The 7,357-nt window shown below is 36.1% G+C and overlaps 1 pseudogene; it reads left to right on the plus strand.

Moving 5' to 3' along the window:
• Positions 1 to 3,027: 3,027 nt before the first annotated feature.
• On the plus strand, positions 3,028 to 3,713 carry LOC134391647 (TM2 domain-containing protein 3-like; annotated as a pseudogene).
• Positions 3,714 to 7,357: the final 3,644 nt, after the last annotated feature.

Raw genomic sequence — 7,357 nt, forward strand, 5'->3', positions numbered from 1 at the left:
ACACCAGAAACTTGGTGAAGATGGAGCTAGTCAAATTACTCAAATTTAGGCAAAACAATTAAAAAATGGAAACATATAACATTTAAATCAAGAAGCATCTTAGATATGAATTTTAAACTAATATATGGGTAGGGTTTCCTAAAATCTTTAGAAATATTTATTACAATTTTTCAAATTATCTGAGAATATTTATCATGAATATTTGATCATCTTTCTCTACTGTTACTTCACTTCAGTTGAACTAGAGAGAAGTCAATTGTTACTAAATTTTGGCATGTAAAAAGTTGCATTATGAATATGGTACAGTTGGAAAGAGACAAGATCTGACCTTTATGTTAATGTTACAACTTTAAAAAGACTATTTTAGCAATCAACATGTTGGACACAAGTGATAAAAATACAATTCATAGGAAGAAAATTACATAGCTATTACACCACATACAAAATATAAATTACAATGTTTGAGAATGAAGAGTTCCCAAATTACTATAAAAAGATAAAATTATCTGCTTTGAACTTAAAAATCTTTCAATGCTTTCCTATATACACAAATAAACAAGAAACTTCCCATATATGACAGAATTAGAGTATGTGATGTGAGTTAAACACACAAAGCCTTGATGCAGTGATGTGTCATTCCAAATAGACTTTTCTAGTGTTTTGTGAAGGCCTTCATCACCGTGGAAGCTCAGCTGAAACTGGCTCTGTAAGTCTTCATCACCACATTTTTGCACTTAATACCACCATTAGCTAGGCTAATGGGTAGTCACTACTTGAAGCTTTACCCTACTATCTTAAAATCATAATTAGAAGCCATGCTTAGTATTCATCATTCCTTGTAGAAAAAAATTAAATGAGGCTCGAAGAGTGCATACTTTCTCCATGCTAAGTGAGTAATGAGTTTTTCTGCATCATGGCAGGGGAATTTTTCTAGAATGTTAAAACAGGAATACATAAGTCAGGGAAAGGAAAAAAAGAAATAATAATAATAAACAAGATTAGTTATAGCTTTCTCAGGCAATCAGTACTTAATTGTCAAATATGTGAATCACCCTGGCTGCTTTCTCCTTATTTTGCCTGCATTTTGGGAGAGCTAACAGTTAACTTCTCTAGAACCGTTAAGCAGACATAAGGTATCCAAATTGGACACCTCAGAATCTCCTTATCCGTGTTGTTGCAAATGGGAGAATTTCATTCTTTTTTATGGCAGAGCAGACCACAGTGGTACGTTGCGCTTGCAGAGGGAGAGAACATACCTTAGGATACAAAGTGGGGGAAAGAGGGAGGGGGAGAGAAGTTGGGGATAATTAGGTGGGGGATATAGGGTACCAACGCAATTTGTGGTAATGGGCATGCTGCCAGTATGGATCTGGCCTTCACATCTTGGGCATGATGGGTGACAATCAGCTTTGTATCTCATGAATATTCATAACAACAAAAAACCCTTATATTACTGTAAAAAAAATAAATAAATCCTTAGGCACCTCATTCAACCAAACCTTTATATTCAATGTCTACAAAGCCTATTAATTTTTGCCATCCATGTATTTCTCAAAAATCCCATCTTTCTTTTATCATAGTCTTTTTCCTGTTGGGTCTGGGAGGAATTTAAGAGTTCATGTAGTCTGAACCCCTCAGGTTAGAAAAGAGTAAAAAGAATTCCAGACAGCTGAATTATGGAATTATTACTGAAATTCAGACCTTTGAACTCCCAGTAGAGTGTTTTTCTCTCTCTTTCCATAAGTTGCCCCAGGGAATGTGGATTTTTCACAGTTCTCTATGTGAATTTGATGCTTGGTGTACCAATTCTGAATAAAAAATATCTACTCAGCTGCAGCTCAATTAGAATATTTTCTTTAGTTTTATTTCCTTTTTTCAGAAGGAAAACAAACACAATAGATAGAAAAGTATCACATAGCCCTGAAGAACTTGATCCTAGAATGATTCTTCTGTAATTCATACCACATACAGGTAGAATCAGCAAATGGACAGGTGCAGTATCTTGTTTATCTTTGTTTATCCTTTTCATCTTCAGTCACTAGAAAAATGCCTACAAGTGGCAAGTGTTTAATAAATGTTGATTAAATTCAAATGACATCAGTCATTTGATAGCTAGTCATACAATCAGAAGACATGTACCTTCTCACCTATCTCAACAAAGAGTACACATTTTTCTGTGTATCTCCTACAGGAAAATCTCCAGCTGTTTCCAAAGGAGAAAAAGAAGAATGGTTTCTGATTGTTATAAGTGTTGAGCAAGCTTTACAGAAGCATTATTCCATATATAGCATTGATTTTAAAATGTTTCATTGTTGTCTGTTGCTTGATTGCAGTGAATAGATTTTACAGTACAGGTTGCCCATGATTTATGAGCACCTTAACAAAATGTCTCTCATCTAAGTATAGCTTCTTTAAAGGAGTTTGCACTACCACGTTGTTTTTTCAGTGAATGCATTCATTCATTCCAAGCTTGTGACTAATGTGAAAGAAGAGACCTCTTCTCCACTGGAACCACATCAAGTAAATCCTCTCTTATTCGTTCCTTTACTCAACAAACGTTTGTTGTTAGAGGCTCTCAGTTTTGTCAGTCCCTTCATGTCTGAGACAGGAGTGACACAGGGACATTCCAGAAGTTATCTGTGTAGCTACTTTCTGGAACGTGAGTCACTGTGAGGAGTCAGCCTGCTCTTTTCCCTCACCCTACCCTTTCTGCCACTCCTAAGGGATAGCATGGGAGAGTTCACTCAAGGTGACAAATCTCCAAACCAATTTGTTTATCCAGGCTCTCCCAGTAACCCATTATCATAGATAATTGAGAGGTGACTGTACTCTAATTATAATAGAGACATCTTGGATTTTAGTCTGAAGCTTAATACACATGACTCTAGGGATGGGTGAGGAAGATGAACTTGGATAGACCTGAACTTCAGGTAGCACATTCAACAAAGAGAGTCCGGGGACAGAGACCAGATCATAGCCTGTATAATAAATGATATGAAAACAAAAAAATCATGACAGATAAGAAGAATGAGTTGCTACAGGAGGCCCATTGTGGGCCTCCATTCCCTGTGCCACTTGGCACTTTTCCCTTCACGTGCTACATCCTGTTGGGCAGTGAAAGTACAAAATTCCCACCTTATATACTGAAGTGTCCAAGCAATGGTTTGTGCAGTAGATTCCTGCAGACTTTGTAGCCTGCATGCCAAATTTCTCCATGTCTATGGGACGCTTATCACTTTTGACTGTGTAGTGAAACCTATTATCTGTGTCAATCAAGAGTTCAAACCCCAAAAGAACTTCAACATCAACATAATTTACAGATTTTGCTCCCAGCTTCCAGGAACAGATTATGAGTATTTCACTTCTACCAACTGCATGAGGTGTCCTGTCCTCAGCAGCATTCCACTGCTACCTGCATGGTGCAGTACCACATTTGTTACTTGGGTAACCATACTTTTTCCAAAATGCTGTAGCACATTTTGGAGGCTAAAAGTGATTTACTGGCTCTAAGCATCACCCTTCGTGGGTTTGGAGCAGTCCATTTCTACCTGGGCCTGTGGTGAGAAGGCTTCGGTAAGCTTTTCAGCTTCAGTGGCCTGGGAATATGTGTACTCATAGATGTCTTGCTAATTGGAGTTGGCTACATTGGATCAGTAGATAGCTCTTTACACATTTGTCTGAGATTACATGCTTCAAAGAGGAGCAATTCTTAGAAAATGTCCTTTGGCCTGTAGTAATTGATGTGGTGTCAGTAATATATTTGTATCTTTTTATTGTGCAGCATCAGTGCTTTGCTTGCCTGGATAAAAGTAAAACAAAAAAATGAAATAGAAAAAGAAAAAGAAATTATAAGAATGTATTAAATATTTTAAATCTGGGGAAAAAACACAATATTTACAGTATATACAATGCTGATCTCACTTTAAATACAGTATGGTAGTTCTTTGAAGCTTTAGAAAAACCTCAAAATATCTCCATACATGATATCGACCTATGGAAGTAAGTTAAAAGCAAATTTACTTACATTTTAGAGCTGTTAAAACAAAAGCATGTCAGAGTATTTCTCTTCCAGCATTTCTGTATGGTTAACATTGTAGACAAAGCATAAAATTAGTTCTCTGGCTGTATCACACCTGTACCTGGTCTTAAACTACATATGCATTTTGATTTTTAAAAATAATTGTAATTGTTCCCTCCCCCCCTTTTTCCCGTTCTTTCTTTCTTCCTTCCTTTTATTTTTCTTTTTAAATACCAAAAGTTACATGGCTTTGTTTTTTCAGCCGCAAAATAGGAGCTCCCATGAAATCCTTCACAATTTAGACACAAGATTTTGGTATGTACTTCAATAGATGATTTCATAATTTGTTTAGTAAAATCCATTCAACAAATATTTGATGAGCCCTACAATGAATATAATTCATATTAAGTACTTTGGTAGATACAAAAGAAGTATGATTCAGGACAGGAGTGCAGTCTGTAAGAGCTTGTTGAGGAGGCAAGACACAAAACCATAAAAGAGTTGAGTGATGATAATAAATGGTAACATGACAGAAATTTAAAGAAGGCCTGTATGGAAGGGAAAATCAGTTAGGAAAGGAAGCTAACATTTTCGTATTTATAATTTAAGCTATATATAGCTAGGTTCTTTGCAATTATTATCTTATTTCAATTTCACAACTCTGAGAGACAGATATTATCATCTCGATTTACAGATTAAAAAACAAACAAAAGACCTGAATCTAAAAGAGGACAAGCAAATTTCTCTTGATAATGCAGTCAGATTTGAAACAAAATGCATGTCAAAAATTTTATTTTAGATTCTGAAGACTTGGAAAGTTATCCTTAGAGAGGTGAAAAAAACAGCATAAGCAATGGAATAAAAAGATGGATGAATGAACAAAAGGTCTAAGGAGTCTAGTTTGGCTAAAGGAAACAGACTTGGAAACAGCCAAAAATAAACGTTGTATGAGCTTGTATTAAATTTGAGTAGGCAATAAATTGGCAATAATATAATCATTCTGCTTTCTGAACATATTATTCTGGAAAGGCATACCAAATAGATGCTATTGCAAAAGTCAGGCAGAAGCAGTGAGGTGCTAAAGGGTGACTGCAGCTGGGATTATAAAGGAAAAGATATAAAATATGCTCAGCAATATCATTTGTAGAAAAGTATTTGAAAATTCAGTATAGTGAAGAAAAGAGACAAAAAAGGAATATAAAAGTATGAATTGATTGGAACTTAGTACAATCAAAAACAGATGTAAGATTAGAGATATTGATTTGCTGATTCTGAGGCATTGTTAGAAATGAAAAATCAGTTGTTACAACCAAGAGAAAATCCACAGAGCCTTGCCTTGGCTGTTCGTTATAATGATTTGAAAAGATTATAAAGATCTCAATGTTCACGCTACACACAGGCCAATTAAATCAGAGTAGTTGGGGGTGGACCTGGTTATCAATAATTTTTAAATCTTTCCAGTGTGCAGCCAAGAATGACAAGCGGAGCCATGGAGGGTGAGAACTAAAGTTATGGAAATGGATGAGATCACCACATGGTGGCATAAATAAATATGCACAATAGAATTCCGAATCAGCAAAGTAGACAGAGAAGAGGCCACAGACAGGAAAGACTGGATAGTACAAGATCCTAAAGGCCAAACAAGAAAAGAAGTCAAATAAGATGAGACACTCAATGGGCCAACTGTTTAGACACAATTAGGATGAGAACTGAAAGGTTTCAGGTTTGCTGATAAGGAAGTTAACTGCTGACTGGAGAATCGCTTTCAGGAACGTGGCGAGGATCATATTACAGTTGATTGAGGGAATGGATATTGAGAAAGGGGAGTTCATGTGAACTAGTCTTTGGAAGCTGAGGAAGAAAGATAAGGAATAAAGGAATTTGATATTTTATGTTATGGTAGACCTATGAATATTTTAAGCTGAAGGAAGGAAAGCAGAATGTTTAATAAGATTGAAGATGTGCATAAGGGAAAAGACTGATGAAAGAGTCCTGAAGAAAGTAAGAAACAATGAAATGCAAAATAAATGCAGAGGATTAGTCCTGGCAAATAGAGAGGTTTTGTTCTTGGAAAATGAGATGAAATAAAAAGAATGACTTAGCATTTTCTGAAAATTGGGAGACGAGATCATTTTCTTAGGTTTTCAAAGTGGAGTATGGACCTTCTGGAGGCATGGGATAGTTCATGTGCAAACTCTGGTAACGTTATCAATAAGACAAAGACACACACACACACACACACACACACACACACACACACACACACACACACACACACAGATTTCACAGTAGCAGTGGAGGCTCACTGAGTATACATACAGGAATTTATGGTTAACCTTATTAGAATAATTTTGAGACATCTGTCAATAAGGTTCTGCACTGAGGGAAGTTGAGTGTAGGGTGATTGTGAAATAGGTCGGCACTTATATGACTCATTTGGAAACTGATCAAGAGAAAAGTGTAGAAGGCCTATAGATTCTGAAGGATTTTATAGGAGTAGTGAGCATATTCTAAAATGGTAGTCTTAAATTTCAATTCGGTACAACAATAAACAAAACCAATGTGGAGAAACGAAGAGGGACACTGAAATACTGACTGGAATGTTGCAAAATTGGAAATTTGTTCAATCAAGAAATGAAATAAGTAAAATAGAAGAGGTGATGAAAGAGAAATATTTCAGTGTTTACAATTAAGCAATAGAAATTGATGTCAAAACGCCTTGGAAACCAAGAGTAGGGGGAGTTCACGGAGCTACCAAATTTAAAGAGTTTAAAGTCACGTGAGGCTATGATGTTAGAAATTTGCATAAGGCATACAATCTAGTCTACACAGACTGCTAAATAGAACCCGCTACAAGAAACAACATATTAAACATTCAAGAAAAATGGTTTTTTGATATTTTTAGGCAAGCATTTGCCAGGAGTTGTTTATTAAAATAGTAGTCAGATCTTTCAAATAAAAGGACTGTGGGATCTAAATAGGCAAAAATTTGGGGAAACATTGTATCTACTTTCTGGTACTGAACATTTACAATTCACATTAGCATATTTAAAGATATTAGGGGCTGAGCCCGTGGTGCACTCGAGAGAGTGTGGCGCTGGGAGCGCGTTGACGCTCCCGCCACGGGTTCGGATCCTATATAGGAATGGCCCGTGTGCTCACTGGCTGAGCGCGGTCCAACCGGTCACACACACACACACAAAAAAAGATATTAGAAGGTCTGAGGTTAAAAACTTACACACAAAAAATACAATAACAGACAACAACAATAAAATCTGCTTCACTTAAAATAACTAATTATGTCCACACTTAGTTAATGAACTACTTTTTTCCCTAAAA

This window comes from Cynocephalus volans, chromosome 12 (genome assembly GCF_027409185.1).
Source record: "Cynocephalus volans isolate mCynVol1 chromosome 12, mCynVol1.pri, whole genome shotgun sequence".
Taxonomy (NCBI): domain Eukaryota; kingdom Metazoa; phylum Chordata; class Mammalia; order Dermoptera; family Cynocephalidae; genus Cynocephalus; species Cynocephalus volans.